Below are 18,932 nucleotides of genomic sequence, written 5' to 3' on the forward strand. Positions count from 1 at the left end.
AACCCTGAAGCTAGCCAGACATTGCGAAGATGTGGAGAAAACCGCTTTGACAGAAAATCAAGCCATAGATCAGAGAGGGAGCCCGTAGGTTGAATAATAGTGCCAAATTGGGTGGCTAGCCAACGCCAAGCACATTGTGCAAAGTCACAACTAGAAAATAAGTGGTCAATAGATTCAGAATTCTTGTGACAAAGTTGGCACATTGGAGCCAGCGGGATGCCTCGGCGCTGAAGTTGATCCTCCGTTGGGAGCTTGTTGAATAGAATCTTCCAAACTAAAATAGAGTAACGAGGTGGGATGAAAGGACGCCAGATAATGGAAGCCCAACTCTTGACAGGAAACCGATGACGAACAATTTCATAGCCATCGGAAAACGAAAAACCACCAGAAGAAGAAGCTTCCCAAATTAAAACGTCTTTATCCTCATCAATTGGAAGAGGCATTTCTAAAATCTCTTTAGTTAGGTCTGGGAAAGTAGAAGAAAAAATAGAAGGAATAACCCATTGTCCCATACGAATAATATTTGAGACCTTAGTACGAGATAGAGAAGGGGCAATCTCTGTTGCACCAACGACGTCCACAATAGGCTTATCCAGCCATTTATCAACCCAAAGGGAAGTAGTAGAACCATTTCCAATCACCCAACGACAATTCTGAAACAAGATATGAAGAATGGATTTAATACCAGGCCATATAGAAGATCGCATATAACTACAAGAGTATAGGCGACCATGTAGCTTGAAACGTTTCCGAATATAAATACTCCAAGGGGAGTCAGTAGTAATAATAAGCCATCCAAGCTTTAAGAGAGCTGTAGTGTTAAGAGAGCCAAGATCACGCAAACCCAAACCACCTTCATTCTTCGGAGCACATATCTGATGCCAAGAAACGGTAACCAACTTCTTGGAGGTTACGTCACCAGACCATATAAAATTGCGAGCACATCGTGAAAGATACCTTAGCAAGGAAGAAGGCCACTTATAAACAGAAAAGCTATGCAAGAGCATACTTTGAAAAACTGATTGAGTGAGTTGAACTCTTCCTGCCATAGATAAAAGTTTCCCCTTCCAACCAGTTAACTTAGCTTTAGCTTTATCTGCCAAGGCTTGAAGATGACTCCTTTTAGGCTTGCCACAGAAGATTGGAACTCCAAGGTAGACAAAAGGTGCTTTGCCTTCTTTGAAACCCAAGCAACTCTCAACCACAGCTTTGCGATGCCTTGAGGTAGAGCCCAAGTAGAAAGTACTTTTTGCCTTATTGATAAATTGACCAGAGGCTCTACTATATCTATCGAAGAAACCTTGCAAGTTACGCAGGGTGACACCATCACTTCTACAGAAAATGAATAAGTCATCTGCATATAGAACGTGAGAAGGAGAGATACAACCTCTTGGAGCAAAAGTTGGCTTAGTAAGCCCATCAAGTTGAAGACGACTCAAGCCCCTTGATAAAGCCTCCTCAGCTAGACAGAAAAGTAACGGAGAGAGAGGATCCCCTTGGCGCACTCCTCGTGAACAAGAGAAAAAACCATGCGGGGAACCATTGATTAGGATGGACAATTTAGCAGATCGTAAGATGGTAGAAACCCAGTCTATAAAACAAGTGGAGAACCCAAAGTTAGTAAGCACCCGCAATAGAAATGACCAATCTAAAGTATCAAAAGCCTTAGCTATATCAACTTTGACTCCCATATTGCCACCACGAGTTTTTTTGTCAAGCACATTGAAACATTCTGAAACTAGGCCAATACAATCAGTGATACGTCGGCCAGGTCCGTACAGCAGCTACCATGAGAAAGGGGTCTTTATTATATTTGAAAACTGTTTTCAAAATAAAATACATTGAATTAGTAAACAAACCAGCTGCTAATCAAATATAGTAATATATAAACTTGAGGAATCGGATGCATGAACAGGAATTGAAAAGAAAACCAAATTTCAGTAATTTTACCCAAAACATCTCCAGCCTTGAACTTCTTGCCCTCAGTCCACTGGGTTAAGTTAGCATCAGGGCTCCATCTTTTCTCATCCCCCACTGTATATTCTTTTGCATCAACTGGTTCGCATTGGAGCAGCAAACAGCTGACAAAAATGCCGATTCCAATCACCAAAATTTTGTGCATTCCAACTGCCATCCTTGATCTATCCACAAAGTATATATGTAAACTTAACCTTTCACTATCAACTCCAAATACAAAACCACATTACAAATCCATTTATACATACAACATTGAGCCTATTATGCAATCAATTCGTACGTTTTGATTTGCTTCTCCAAATGCCATATAATATTTCCATAACTAATTATCACATTTATTGAATGATTATTATTGTGAATATTCCTTATTCTTCTATGCTTGTGTATTTCAACTCATAATTGGGGTCAATTTATGAAATTGCATTAATTTATGATGATTTTGTACCATTTTAGAGATATCATTGAATGGGTGGATGATCCATTGAAAATTTTGTAATGATTTTACACCATTTTGACGTCAAATACTTGACCTTTGCCAATGCGGGAATTGTTTTCCTATATGAGACGTCGTGCGGTGCCACTCGTGAGTAGGCGTTTTGGAGAATAAAGTCTCACATATCAACGATTGTGTTTCCTTGTAGTAGTTAAAATCCAAAGGTCTTATTTAGTTTAAACTTTGAGCATATACATAGTAAATAACTTAATTAAGGTGGCGACAATCCTTCCGGACTTGTCCCTTCGATCCAGTGAGAGGATTAATGTTCCCCATCTTAACCATGGACTTAGCACACTGCTGAAAGAATAAGCTCTCATTAGCTGCATAGGTGTTCACCAGCTCAGCTGCCTGCCTTCCCTTCCCAGTCAGAAGCACTTGGTCTGAAGGGAGAAGTCCATGTCCCCCAAGTATAAGCTTGAAGTAGCTGTTGTCGAACCTTGTTGGGGAAACAACGTCCAAGGGAGCAGTGGTGTTGCCGCCACCTCTGCCAGGGGAAACAGATTTCCTGGCCAACGAGCACTTCGCGAACCCAATTGTATGCGCTCCTGCATTGATATTGTTTTTATGATTAAAAAAACCCCATAAATGTTCATCTTGAATTTGTGCCGTGTTTAGATTGTTGTGATTCTTGAAGCAAGTTAGTTTTACCCTATTAATGATAGTGTTGTTGGGATTTAAAAAGACTTCACTACTTTGGAGATGTTTATCTCACAAAGAAGAATGTAATGCAGCAGAATTTATAGACAAGAGAAAGAAAGAACACTCAGCGTATTACACAAGATTTTTATTCACTCACAAACTAGTACAAGAGGAAACACTCCAACACTCTTAGAAGCTTTGTTACTTCTTCTCACTTCTCACTTGGCACTCTCACTTCTCACTACTTTTGTTACATCACATAGCTTAGCACCTCACCTATTTATAGGCAAGGTTTGCCAACTTTGACATTGCTAGAACTTTCTAGCTAATGCTTAACAACCACATAATTTTACAAGATTCTAGATCTTTCTACAAAAAGCCTTAGATATTTATGCATGCATTCCACCAACTTGAATTTGCTAGAACTCTTTAGCATGTGCATGGATCTTTCTTTGTGTATGGGCCGGATCAATTGTCTTGAATCAAGACAAGATTACAATTCAACAAGTGTGACATCCTTTATTCAAAAAAAAAAAAAATGATGGTGTGAGATCCTAACAAAAACCCAAAATGTTTCACATTCTCATAATAACCATCTTTCAATTTGCCCTTGAACTTTCAGTTCGTTTTCACGCCTCTTTAGTCTTGAATGGACAAAAAGTGCCCTCAATTTGACAAAATGGGACGTTTGAAAAAATTAGAAAGATCAAACCTAACTTGAAAGTCGAAGAGAAAATCAGAAGAACGTACCAAGTTGAGAGATCGCTTATAAATAATAAGGAAAACTAATGAAAATGGCTTGAAAACTTTGAGTTTTAATGATAAGGACAAAATAAAGGGTAAAGTGAATAGTATCAGGATTGACTTTTTAGTATAAAAATGTGGTTTTTCGTTAAAGTGAACAGTACCGGGTGCTTTTCGTTAAAGTTCCCTAAATAATATGATTACAAAGGAGAGAGTTGAGTAATTATTGGCTACCTGAGAGGGCAACTAGGTCAGTTTCATCAAGACTTGACGCTCGAAGGCGGTTATTAGGGCTGAGAGGACGGGTATTGGTGCTGGAATGTCGCTATCTGATTCTTCTGCACTTGCAGTTATGGAGTCCCTTCTTCCTAGTGGCAACACCCAATCAGGTCCACCGCTCTGTTCCATTCCACCACATACAACAACCAAGTTGATCACTTATTAGTAAATTTAAAAAGTCATAATTAATTAATATTTAGGCAACGACGTTTGAGGGTTTAATTAGTTTGCTTACTAGTACAGTGGATCCCCTAGCAGCAAGAGCAACAATATCAGCGCATGACACAGTCAGGGGACATGCTTAGGGATGAGCAACGGTTATGGCGGATGGATAACCGTTGTTATTCACCCATAACCGTTTAAGCTTTTACCTGCATAACCGTTTACCCGTTGGCTATTTACATAAATGGGTATACTCATACCACAACCGTTTATAAACGGTTAACCATACCCATAACCGCATACCCATTTACTTATAACCGCATACCCATTTAACCATAACCACGTACCCGTTTACCCATTTTTAACCCGTTTACTTTTTTTTCTCACCCCTCTACCTATTTTTTTAACAACTTGAAAACTAAAAAGAAATTTGTCATAATTTTCTGTTTCTAACAATTAAATACCGTTATAAATACATTTAATAAGAATTTTTGTATTAACGGCAATATTATTTTTGAATATATGCGATGTTTCCCAATTATTTGATGGTCAATCTATTACAAGAATCATGCATGGTTGTAGGTTAATTAATATTCTTGTATACATACATACATACATACATATGTATGTATGTATGTAAGTACGCATCAGTCTGCTAATAAGCTAATTTGATAAATATTTGGATTTTTATTTAGAAACATATGTTCATCAATCCAAGCTATTTAATTGATTTCTAATTTTTGGGTTAAATACTTATTGAAAACTCGAGGCCAATTAAATAAATACAACAACAACAACAACAACAAAGCATTTTCCCACTAAGTGGGGTCGGCTATATGAATCCTAGAACGCCATTGCGCTCGGTTTTGTGTCATGTCCTCCGTTAGATCCAAGTACTCAAGTCTTTTCTTAGGGTCTCTTCCAAAATTTTCCTAGGTCTTCCTCTACCCCTTCGGCCCTGAACCTCTGTCCCGTAGTCACATTTTTGAACCGGAGCGTCAGTAGGCATTCTTTGCACATGTCCAAACCACCGGAACCGATTTTCTCTCATATTTCCTTCAATTTTGGCTACTCCTACTTTACCTCGGATATCCTCATTCCCAATCTTATCCTTTCTCGTGTGCCCATACATCCCACGAAGCATCCTCATCTCTGCTACACCCATTTTGTGTACGTGTTGATGCTTCACCGCCCAACATTATGTGCCATACAGCATCGCTGGCCTTATTGCCGTCCTATAAAATTTTCCCTTGAGCTTCAGTGGCCTACGACGGTCACACAACACGCCGGATACACTCTTACACTTCATCCATCCAGCTTGTATTCTATGGTTGAGATCTCCATCTAATTCTCCGTTCTCTTGCGAGATAGATCCTAGGTAGCGAAAACGGTCACTTTTTGTGATCTTCGCTAGATTGCTCCGGTCATTAGTGTGGATAAGTATATAAATGGATAGAGATCGGAAAGCAAACACAAGATGTACGTGGTTCACCCAGATTGGCTACGTCCACGGAATAGAGTTCTCATTAATTGTGAAGGGTTTACACAAGTACATAGGTTCAAGCTCTCCTTTAGGGAGTACAAGTGAATGATTTAGTACAAATGACATTAGGAAATATTGTGGGAGAATGATCTTGTAACCACGAAACTTCTAAGTACCGGAGTGTGGTATCGTCTTGACTTTCCTTATCTGTCTCATAGGTAGATGTGGCATCTTCTCTGGAAGTACTCTTCCTCCATCCAGGGGTGGTATCTGTAACTGGTGGAGATGCACAAGGTAATGTATCAATGTCACTTGAAGCTTACTTGTAGTTTCAGGCTTGGTCAAGCGCGATACAAACCATGTAGTAGGAGTCCCCCAAGTCGCCGAGCTAGGGGATCTGCTGAAAGAGGTAACAGACAAGGTAAGCAATCAGAGCTTCGGCTGATTGTTCACATTCTCCCTATCTTGCAGGCAGCATGAAGGATAAAGAGAAGAAAAATGCGAAGAGATGATATGGGATACTTTTGCTTTTGAAGAAGTAACTTTCCACAGGCTTATTCTTGAACTGGGCTGGAGGGTTTTCTGGTTTCCTCCAGAGTATAAGGCCGACTGAAGAATTTGAAGGTCAAAACAAGTCCATCAAATCTAGAGTACGTTCGACCCTGCTGATATGGGATACTTTTGCTTTTGACAGAGTAGTGGATGTATCGGCACGTGTGCTGTTACGCTTGTCTCCACATACTTCCTTGTATCCTTCTTACTTGCCCTATCTGTTCCTCAGGCAGATGCGGTATCTTCCCTGGAAGCATAAGATGTTGAAGATGAGTACTCGAGAGCAATGCCAGGTAAGTAATCAGGTAAGGGGTTCCAGGCAGTCAGTTCCTGGCTGGAAGCTTGATTCCAAGTGCTGACTGATTGCTCTTTTTCTCCTTGTCTTGCAGGTAAGAACAAGGCCAAAGGAAAAGACAGGGAAAAAGCATGATATGGGATACTCTTGCTTTTAACCCTGATGATATGAGATATTCTTGCTCTAGTATAGCTTGTTTACAGAGGTATTATCGGGGGGAAAGAAAACTGAATATTTCGAAAGGCTTCGTTGGGAGTGCCCTCTCAGATAAGAGGAAGGGTTAAGCATTTTTGCAGGTCTGCCTGTCCGTTGGGGATGGAGGTCGACATATATAGGAGTCTCCCTAACATCAAGTAATAATGCTATTCCTTTACCCTGCTTGGTCATAGCACGGTAGTGGGAGCTGCCAGCTTCATAAGTTTTAACTCTGTCAGAGCACTTTGAAAAAGTGGTCTGTGGTATCTGGAAAGCTGATGTTGCGTGTGAAGATTACAGACAAGCTTTATCTAAGGAGATCCAGCTCTTGAAGTTGGGAAAGTGGTGCCTCTTCGGTTTTCGAACAAGCAATCCTGTCAGGGATCTAGCTCTCGAGATTCGGAGAACGATGCCTCTTCGATTTTTGAGAAAGCAATCCTGCTGGGGTCTGGCTCTCGAGATTCGGAGAGCGGTGTCTTCGATTTTTTAGAAAGTAATCATGTTGGGAGTCTGGCTCTCGAGATTCGGAAGGCGGTGCCTCTTCGATTTTGGAGCAAGCAATCTTGTTGGGAGTGTTTTCTCGAATGTGAGTAAAGGTTGGGCATGTTTGCTAGTCTACCTTGCCACGAAGCACAGAGGTTGACACACAGGGACTTTCCAATTATCCAGCAGTGGTACTGTTCCTTTACCCTCTCTTCGATTTTTGAGAAAGTAATCATGTTAGGAGTTTGGCTCTCGAGATTCGGAGGGCGGTGCCTCTTCGATTTTGGAGCAAGCAATCTTGTTGGGGGTGTTTCTCGAATGTGAGTAAAGGTTTGGCATGTTTGCTAGTCTACCTTGCCACGAAGCACAGAGGTTGACACACAGGGACTTTCCAATTATCCAGCAGTGGTACTATTCCTTTACCCTCTCTTCGATTTTTGAGAAAGTAATCATGTTGGGAGTCTGGCTCTCGAGATTCGGAGGGCGATGCCTCTTCGATTTTGGGGCAAGCAATCTTGTTGGGAGTGTTTTCTCGAATATGAGTAAAGGTTGGGCATGTTTGCTAGTCTACCTTGCCACGAAGCATAGAGGTTGACACACCGGGACTTTCCAATTATCCAGCAGTGGTACTGTTCCTTTACCCTTGTGGGTAATAATATGGTAGCTAGGCCTTCAAAATTTATGTGTCTAAACTTTGTTAGTGTTGTTTCTTTGCTATTCTTTTACCCTTCTTGGTCAGAGCGATGTAGTGAGAGCTGCAAGCTTCACGTGTCTCAACTTTGTCAGAGAACTTTGGCAAAGTTATATGTGGTACCCATGAGCTACTGTTGCGTGTGAGAAGTGGGTGGTTGAACAGTACGATTCATGTGCTTTCTACTTCGCCAGAAATCTTCGACAGAATGCCCATAATTTCCGCAAAGCTGAGTGTGCGTGTGACAGGTGCTGACAAGGCTGGAAAAGTAGGTGCCTCTTCAATTTCTGAGATCGGCCCTCGTGGTCTCTGAGCAGCCCAGCTTTTGAGAAAGCAAACCTCTTCGATTTCTGAGATCGGCCTTCGTGGTCTTTGAGCAGCCCAGCTTTTGAGAAAGCAAACGCCTCTTCGATTTCTAAGATCGACCCTCGTAGTCTCTGAGCAGCCCAGCTTTTGAGAAAGTAAACGCCTCTTCGATTTCTGAGCGGCGCCTCTTCGATTTCTGAAGCTTCGTCGAGTGCAGATTTTTATAGGGGCTGACATTAAGTTCCAAAGCACACTTGAATATCCACCAGTAGAAGCTCCATTCTTGCACTTCTAAGATCTTGATTTGTCCGACCTCTTCTCTCTTCAACACCTTTGAAAATGTCTGGCCCCTCCGACCGTCGTTTTGACTTGAACCTTGTTGAAGAGGCAGCCCCGCCTTCTCCAGATAACATATGGCGCCCATCCTTCGTCTCCCCTACTGGTCCTCTTACCGTTGGGGATTCCGTGATGAAGAATGATATGACCGCTGCGGTAGTGGCCAGGAACCTTCTCACTCCTAAAGATAACAGACTACTTTCCAAACGGTCTGATGAGTTGGCTGTTAAGGATTCTCTGGCTCTTAGTGTTCAGTGTGCAGGTTCTGTGTCTAATATGGCCCAACGCCTATTTGCTCGAACCCGCCAAGTTGAATCATTGGCGGCTGAAGTGATGAGTCTCAAACAGGAGATTAGAGGGCTTAAGCATGAGAATAAACAGTTGCACCGGCTCGCACATGACTATGCTACAAACATGAAGAGGAAGCTTGACCAGATGAAGGAATCTGATGGTCAGGTTTTACTTGATCATCAGAGATTTGTGGGTTTGTTCCAAAGGCATTTATTGCCTTCGTCTTCTGGGGCTGTACCGCGTAATAAAGCTCCAAATGATCAACCTCTAATGCCTCATCCTTTTAGGGTTCTGTCCAGTACTGAGGCTCCGAATGATCCCCCTCCGGTGCCTTCTCTTTCTGGGGCTCTACCGACTGCTGAGACTTCTCCTAAGCAACCTTTGTGAAGGCTCCCTCTTGTTACGCATCAATCGACAATAACATATTTCTAAAAGCTCAAGGTAATCATTATCTTGAATTGGCCAAAGCTCCAAAAGACTTCAAAACCTTATGCCTCACTTGAGAGCAAAATATAGTTGATAGAACGGGCCAATATTTAATATATGTGATTGAATGTGCTAAAGCATTAGAGTGTTCGACAATTTTGTTTTGGAGTCTTTTGGAGCTTTGGCCAATTCAAGATAAGGATTACCTTGAGTGTTTAGAAACATGTTATTGTCGGTTGATGCGTACCTACCTATATATATATATGGCCCTTTATAACCAAATATGTCTTGGGATACTAAACTTAGCTATAAACTATATTTTTTTTTTAGTTTTACATATATTAAAATAAATGGTTAAATGGATACCCGTTTATAACCATGGGTAATACCCATAACCGCCCATTTAAATTTCACGGGTAAACGGTTTTACCCATAACCGTTTAGTTATCTAAACGGTTACTCATAACCGTAACCGTCAAATTTAAATGGACGGATAACCACGGTTACCCATAACCAATGAGTATTTGCCCATCCCTAGACATGCTTCTTCTACCTTGGCCTTGATCTCATCGATTACTTCAAACCTCTTAGAGAATTCACGTTTGCCCCCTTTTCACTCCGTATTATCGTGCTGTTGTCTAATAGCACAGAGGCGTCACAACCCTGTCATCCAATCATATCATATTTAGCCTTTGGCAAGAACGTAAATATAATAATTATATGAATATGCAAGTAACAGTATTTCAAAGTGATAGAAAGTAACCAGAGCAAAACAATCATGGAAGTGAAGCCTTATCAAAGAGGCTGCCACCCGAGGAACCTTCTCAATGGCCCGCTGTAACACCGAGCATTCAGAACTTTTTGTTAAGAAGAGAGGTTTACGGGAAGAGAAGAGAGTTTCGAATGCTCGTATGAAGAAGGACCTAGGAGTGAGGCTGCTGCATCCGAGTTCCATGAGCGTGTTCCCGATTGTGTTTTTTCAGGTCTGGGAATTACCCCTTTCAGAACTGACTTGGGCTGATGTTATTGGGCTACACTGAGTCCAACTGGCCCAAGACATAAGGCTTATGGATAATCCAAATCATCTAGGAAATGGGCCAGGTTAGCCCAGACCATCAAATTTTCATTATGACTGGAACACAAATCGTACATCACGTGTTTTTATATAAGTGGGAGGAAATTTTACTTTTTAAGTTATTAACTTTTTAACCCACATATTTCACCATTTATATAGTAACACATGATGTATGTCTCTTTATTTGGCTCGTTGCTTCCATTCAGCATGCACTCTTCGGAACAAGATACGGTGTGGGATCTCACACAAATGCCTCGTGCTATAGGGAGGGAATCATACACATTTAAGGCATATCGCATCCTCTCCGTTAATCGATGTGGGATCTCACACAAATGGAGTTTGATTTATTTTAGGGTTGTCAATTTTTATTCTTTAAAGGATTAATTAGATAAAAGCGCTCCAATTCTACATCTTATTAATTAAACATTTGTGGGTTTTCAACTTTTTATTAAAACACTTTGTATTTTGATTAAGGTGCTTCCATCTTTATTCATGTCATTTTTTAATTTCCAACTCATCATTTTGAGTAAATTTTAAAGAAAACAAAAAAAAAATGAAAATAGGAGTTATTTATATTGAAACTGATTAGATCTAAAATCCCTAAATTCGTGGAAAGAAAATAAGTTTGAAAATTATGATTAAGTCATTATCCCAATAATTAATTGTTAAGAATTTGATATATTTAATTTTCAGTACAAGTTTTAATTTGAAAAATTCTCTCTTTTTTAAGGGTCATAACGTACCACTAGATTGTACGTACCATAGTTAGGCTAACACATTGTACCAATACCATGGTACATACTAAAACAAGAATCACATAATGTACCAAAATTAGTAATATGTAATGTACCAAAATATTAATACGTACCAAAACTAAGATTATATAATGTACCAAGTTATTGGTACGTTATGTTTAATACATATGTGCATTCATATATCATGTCCATAATTGGTACGTTATGTTTAATAGGATGTTAGTTGTATTTTTAGAATTTTAATGATATTTTTTATTTGAGTAATGAAAAGTGTCGTTTGAAATGAATTATGGATAATATATCTCCTAGATTTTAGGATTTAGGTGATATTAATGGTGATATTAATTTGTCATTTATTGATAAACCAAATATATGTAATTTTTGTTATTACAAATTAGGTAAGAAAGTTTGATCAAAAGTCTAAAAGCTATGGATATTAAATCTAAGAATTTCAAAACTAAGGCACCTATATCGAAACACCCCTAATTAAAATTGTAGGAAGTAGTTTGATCAAATCTCTAAAAGCCTTAAATGTTTGGTCCAAGAAATCCCAAAAACTAAGCATCTACATCAAAAGACACCAAATTATTAGTGCGTTGTATGGTAAACAAACACTTAAGGCTTAAAATACCATCCCATCTTAGGCATCGTACAAAGTTTCCTCACTACTTCTTACACTGGGCAAAATCCCAACGCAGTTTGAATATTAGGTTTAGGGTATGGATGAGGTGAAAATGCCATTAGCAGCTAATCAGACTAAAGTGGAAATAGTTTCAACTTTGAAGCGGATAGTTTTGCAGAAGATGAACAAGATGACTAGATGATAGCACTACTCCTCGAAATGGCATATAAGATTGATACGAATATTGGTTTCATATTTGTGATTTCAGGTAAGTGTGAATAGAATTGTGTTAGTACTTGGGCTACGTATGTGAGATTGAATACGTGAACAGTCCGTAAATGAATATATAGCTACTAATCAGTATATGAAAATTTCTATATCATCCCTTCATTGGTTTAAAATCATGCTTCTGCAACTTTTTATAAGAATTGAAACGCCCTATACGACTTTGTAAGTTGCATGTGATTTTTTTGTAAGAGACGATAGTAAATTTCATTTCAACAAAGGGGTAATAGCATACCACATTTTGCATTAGTGCATAGCACCTTTTTCTACAAGTGTGTCAATCATAAAACTTGGGGGAGAACCGTCCATTCACAATTTTGGTTCAACGAGAGGCCAGTCTGGGCAAGGCGATGAGCAGCCGAGTTTGCATTGTGGCGGGTGTAGGAGAACAATTCAGAAATAAACAAAATAACATAAATAAACAGAACTTGAAATTCACAATTTTATTTCACAAAAAGTACTTGTTGTACATAATGAAAAGTATACAATAAATACAGAAATTAATATAAGAATATCAACAGTACTAACTTGATTACAGAAGGTAGAGGCTAGCGTAAAAGCTATGTCCTTCGAACAGTAATTCCGTCCCACTCTTGTACTTGTGGTTCTATAACGTCTGCTCGACCAGGATACAACTACCTAATCCTACAACCTGCACTGAATTATAGATTCTAGCGAATTGCTTTGTGTGTTTACTCTCTCTGGAAAGTTTGTACGAAGAAAAGGAAGAAGAAAAGATGATTGATGATGAACTGAGGACTCCAGTTATATAGACTCTTTCATACCTCTTCAAATACCTTTTGGATGTATCTGAAACTTTACAACTCTCTACAAAAGGTTGTATCTTGACTCTTTCATACCTCTTCAAATACCTTTTGGATGTATCTGAAACTTTACAACTCTCTACAAAAGGTTGTATCTTTAATCAAAACGTTTTTAATTAATATTAATTTATATTAATATTATGGTATAATCATCAAGCCCAATCCAACAATTGGTGGCCCAAGCCTCAATCCTCATTCCAAATGGTCTAACACCTAACTAATATTGTAGAAGACAAAACATATATAAAGGTACTTGAGAATCTTGTTTTCACCAATGTGGGACAAGAGTATCAAAACTTCCAACAGCGGGTGTGGGTAACAGTTGCTTCAGTGATTGATTGGAGTAGTGCCTTGATATCCTCCACAACTTGTCCAATTGATGACAAGTTTAGGATAGGATTTTTTACTGCCTCCACAATCTGAAGCAAATCACTCTAAAAAAACAAATTTGAAAAACCCCTGTTCACTGCCCAATGCAAGCTCTCCCGAAAAGCGAGTGCTTCTGCCTGTAAGGAAAAGTAGACCTCCTCAAAACTTCCACAAATTGCAGCCACAAAATCCCCGGAATCATTTCGAACAACAGCCCTAAAACCTCCCACCAATTTGGTATCACTCCAGGACCCATCGATATTTACTTTAAGCCATCTTGGTGGTAGGGCCATCCATTTGATGTGTCTAGATGTCCCTGAATTCAAAGCGGGTGTTACCACATTGGCTTTGACAAAAGCAGACCATCGTTGCCGAGCACGGTCTACGCACACGTCAAGGGGTTCCAACTTTTCCTGCCACAACTTTTCATTTATAGCCCCCCCAGAGAGCCCAGCAGATCATGAGGAACAACTCAAAACTAGACTTATGAAGAAGTCGAGCAGTCTCGATTCCCCACTCAAGAACTGACGGGTGATGGGCATCACGCAAACATGCTCCCAAACCCGATGCCATCCAAGCACATTTGGCATATGGGCATTCCCTCATTATATGGATAGTAGTCTCACCATAGTGGTTACACAGTAAACACTCCACTTCAGTAGTGATATGACGTCTTGCCAGGTTAGCTCTTGTGGGACAATGTTCATTTAGTGTGCGTTTGGTACGCAGACGGGACGGAACGGGATGAGACGGGATGAGACGGAACGGGACGGGACGGGACGGAATGAAGGTGTAATTTTTGAAAAAGACATGGGGTATATTTGTCTTAAAATGGTAAAACATTGTGTTCCACAGACGTGGAACAAACCCGTTCCGGGGGGGCAGGTGGGACGCAAAAACACCCAAAATCTGTCCCGTGGAACAGCCCGTTCCACCCATTTTTGGCGCACCAAACGCGGGACGGAACGCCTCGTCCCGTTCCGTCCCGTCCCGTCCCACGTACCAAACGCACCCTTAGGAGACGCCACACACAAATCTTCACTTTGGGCGGGACATTGGCATTCCACAGTTTGGACCACAACATATTGGAAGAAAGGGTAGAAGATGACACCCTGTTGTTGGTAGGTTGTATCCAAGAACGGGCGATGTGATATGCACTTTTCACTGTGGACCTTCCTTGGTGCTCGTAATGCCAAATCAGATAGTCCGGCGGGGATCGTTCACTTAGTTGGATATAGCAAATGTCCTTAACCTCTTCGGGTGAGAATAGGGTTTGGAGTATCCCGCAATTCCATCGTCTTGTATTTTGGTCCACCAGTTCATTAACCATCGTCAACGTGCACCCATCCGACATATGAGAGAATGGTTGAAACGTTAAAGGGGTAGGGATCCACGAATCCTCCCAAATACGGATAGATCGTCCCCCTCCCACCTGCCAACGGGAGCCAAGGGCAATGACCTTCCTTGCTGCACATATGCTCTTCCATGTATAAGATGCATTTGGCTGTACGGGTACCTCCATAAAGGAGCCATTTGGAAAGTACTTAGCCTTTAGAACCCTCAAAATCAGGGAGTTGGGCTCAGTAAGTAGCTTCCAGCCTTGTTTAGCTAATATCCCCAAATTAAACGCAAAGATATTTCGAAACCCAAGACCACCCTCAAATTTTGGGCTGCATAGTCTTTCCCACAAACACCAGTGCATTTTCCTTTCACCTTCATCACCATTCCACCAAAAGGATGCAATTAATTTGTTTAAATCATAACAGAAGTGTTTGGGGAGGAGAAAACAACTCATTGTGTAATTTGGAATTGCTTGTGTGATGACTTTGACTAGTACTTCCTTCCCTGCCGCACTAAGCAGTTTGCCCTTCCAACCTTGGAGCCTTTTCCACATTCGGTCCTTTATATAACTGAAGCACTCTATCTTGTTTCGACCAACAAGAGTTGGCATACCCAGGTATCGGTCATGTATGTCTACCCTCTTGACTCCTAGCAGACCCGCTAGCCTCAATTGCATTCGCCGTTTAACATTTCTGCTGAAGCAAATTTCACTATTTTGCACGTTAACCCGCTGCCCAGATGCATCTTCATACATCTGTAAGACGTCATTGATTTGGCTACACTCATCTTCCGACGCACGGTAAAATAGGAGACTATCGTCCACGAACAGTAGATGATTTACCGACTGGGCCTCCTGACAGATGGAAATGCCAGTAATCAATCCTCTTATTTCCTTCCTTGCAATCAAAGCCGACAGCCCTTTGGCACACAAAATGAAGAGATATGGTGATAGTGGATCACCCTGGCGCAATCCCCACGACGGAATGATGTAGTCCCGTGGACACCCATTTAGGATGATAGAGTATGATACTGACGATACACATAGCATAATCCATTTGACCCATCTTGCAGAGAAACCGAGCTTGGTAAGGATATGTCGTAGGAAGCCCCACTCTATGCGGTCATAAGCCTTACTAATATCAAGTTTCAAGGGTATAAAGCCATTTTGCCTCTTCGTCTTCTGAACAAGTAGGTGGCGATTTCGGATGAAAATATTGTATTGTCAGATATGTTTCGCCCTGGTACGAAGGCACTCTGGTTTGGGGATATGATTGTTGGTAGGAGATCTTTTAGCCTATTTGCCATAATCTTTACAATGATTCTGAACAGAACGTTACATAGACTAATGGGTCGAAGGTGAGCCACTTCCTCCGGGTGCTTTATTTTGGGAATAAGTGTAATATGCGTGAAATTAATCTGCTTCAATAGTTTCCCTGATGCATGAGAACTCATGATAGCATTCGTAATGTCAGCCCCAACAATGTACCAATACTTCTGAAAGAAAAAAAGATTCATCCCATCCAGGCCCGGGGCCTTTGATGGCTGCATTTGAAAAACTACCACCCGAACTTCATAGTCAGAGATATCTCTTTCCAGTGTTCTTTTCATGTCCGAAGTTATCCGAGCATCAACAGCCCCAATGACCTCCGCATCATTCAAGTTACCGGAGGAGCAGAAAATGTCCCGAAAGTAACAAGTGATCGTGCTTTCGATCCCATGTTCGTTAGTAACCAAGTCCTCATCCGTGTTTCTGATCCTCTTGATGAAGTTCTTTGCTTGCCGGGTCTTAGCTCTTTGGTGGAAAAGCCGGGTATTCCGGTCTCCCTCCTTTACCCATAATGCACGAGATCGCTGTCTCCAGTATTTTTCCTCCTGGCCAATCAAAAGATTAAGCCTCAGCAATAGAGCTTCACGTTCCGCAATTGATTCTTCCGTAAGTGGTTGGGCCAATATGAACCCCAATTTTTGTCTAACCCTTTTAACCTCATCTTGTTTTCCTCTGAACACTTCGTGGTTCCATTTGATCAATGCCACCCTTGTAGCTTTAATCTTGCTAACGACCTGATACATTGGCACCCCCAAGACCGGCCAATTCCAGGCTTCCTGAATAATGCTTTCACAATCATCATGCTTAGCCCAAATGTTTTCGAAGCGAAATGCTCTTCGACTGCGCCTTCTCAGATATGTAGTCTCATTCAGATCAATCAAAATTGGGACATGATCAGATTTAGATGGGTCCAGATGAGTCACACGTACATCGTTGAACATTTCCTTCCAGCCGTTCGTTGCAAGCGCCCTATCGAGCCTCTCTTTTATACCTCCTGATCTAGTAGTCACCCATGTGAATGGGGTTCGCGTAAAGCCCAAGTCATGAAGTTGACAGTCACAAACCACCCTTCTAAACTCCAAAATCTAGTTTATTGGCCTAATTGGACCCCCTTCCTTCTCATGAATGCCAAGCAGTTCATTAAAATCCCCTCCAATTAACCATGGGAGAGAACTACCAGCAGCAAGTATTCTCATTAGTCATTTTTAGGAAATGGGCCACAACCCGCATGCTTGTTTCATCAATTTCAGCCCTATTTGTGTTAGGAGGGAAGCAATCCATCACTGCGAGACTTGTTGGTACGTTTAAAACATTATCTTTTAATTTGGAGTTCATTGGTTGGAGATTAAAACATTATCGTTAATATTAGATTAGATATTAGAGATTAAAGATGTATCATGTATGTAATATTATTTGGAGTTCATTGGTACATTTAAAACATTATCTTTTAATTTTTTTTTTAGTTAAAGAGTACCACCTTCTTTTTTGCAGTCACAATTCAAGGTTTTTTTTGTTTCTTTTTATTATAGAGATTTCTTGTTTTTTTTTTCTTTTGAAATATATGGAACTAATGGGACATAAATTAACTAGATCTTTTCAAAATAGGAGTTTGTATATTTTGGATTTAATTTGTAAATTAATTATAATGAAAATTTGTGTAATTTGAACTTAATTAGTTAAGTAATTAAAATTGTAGGGAAGTAGTTTGATCAAATATCTAAAAGCCTAAACTGTTTGGTCTAAGAAATCCAAAAAACCAAGCATCTACATCAAAAGGCACCAAATTATTAGTACCTTGTATGGTAAACAAACTGAGTTTTATTTTTTCTTGGGAAATGGCAGGACGTGGAATTAACTAACTCTGATTGTTTTTTTTTTTTATCAAACAATAGATTTTATTATATTAAATGTTAGATTAGTCAACGATGGGATTCGAACCCAAGCATTCATGCAAGGATTAAACACCTTTCCACCACTATGGTAAAGGGTCACTTGCAACAAATTCAGATTGTTGAAATAATTGAAATGGTTCATATATTTATTTAATATTGGCGATGCTAGTGATCAATTATTGACGTCATATTTATAAAGTTCAGAAAATTGACCGTTTCAACAATAAACGTATACAAATAATAAACTACAAATTGAGTATAATAACTGAAAATATGTACGTGTATTACCTAATAAATTTGGGAAAATGTCTTGACAAAAAAGGCTCTTTTTAATTTTTATGATATATTTTTTAATTATTTTTTTAATATTTCAAAAACACGTTGTAGAATACGTAAATTTTTTATGTATTATTAAAAATGTATCAAAACGTGTATTAAATGTGTATAGAACCTATGTGTATTATATGTGTAAAGTATATTGGAGTTCTAAAAACATGCAATATAAGGAATTCTCATGCATCTTTATTTTTTATTTTTTATCAAAGCATTCTCATGCATCTATGTGAGCAAAAGGGTTACTCAAGGTTAGAAAGGAGGAAAAAAAACTCCAAATTAAAAAAAATTACAGCTCCATTTATTTCTTCATTATATATAAGCATCTCTCTTGTATGACATATATAATTAACAGTGGAGCTTGATAAACATACTGCATCATGCATGCATGTTTATAACTATATAGTTAGTCCGGATGAACAGTAAATTTCATTCCATTTTCACAATAGATAAGACGGAAAAAGTGCGAAGTAGATTGTGCCTTTCTCTAAAATTACATTATCTTTTTCTGAATTGTACATATTTATGAGGCCCCTTGAATATATCTCACACTTGTCGAAAAAGTACTTTTCCCGTAGAGCAGCTACAATGCGAAGGGGCTCTTTATATTTGAAAACTGTTATCAAAACACATTGAATTAATTAGTGAACAAACCATCTAATCAATCAAATATGGTAATATATAAACTTGAGGAGTCGGATGCAGAACACAAATTGAAAAGAAAACCAAAGAGTCAGTAATTTTACCCAAAACA

General features: G+C 39.6%; 1 pseudogene; it reads right to left on the reverse strand.

Moving 5' to 3' along the window:
- Positions 1 to 2,618: 2,618 nt before the first annotated feature.
- Positions 2,619 to 10,310, reverse strand: LOC126632497 (peroxidase 9-like; annotated as a pseudogene).
- Between the last annotated feature and the right edge of the window lie 8,622 nt (positions 10,311 to 18,932).

Source organism: Malus sylvestris, chromosome 8, assembly GCF_916048215.2.
Source record: "Malus sylvestris chromosome 8, drMalSylv7.2, whole genome shotgun sequence".
Lineage (NCBI taxonomy): Eukaryota > Viridiplantae > Streptophyta > Magnoliopsida > Rosales > Rosaceae > Malus > Malus sylvestris.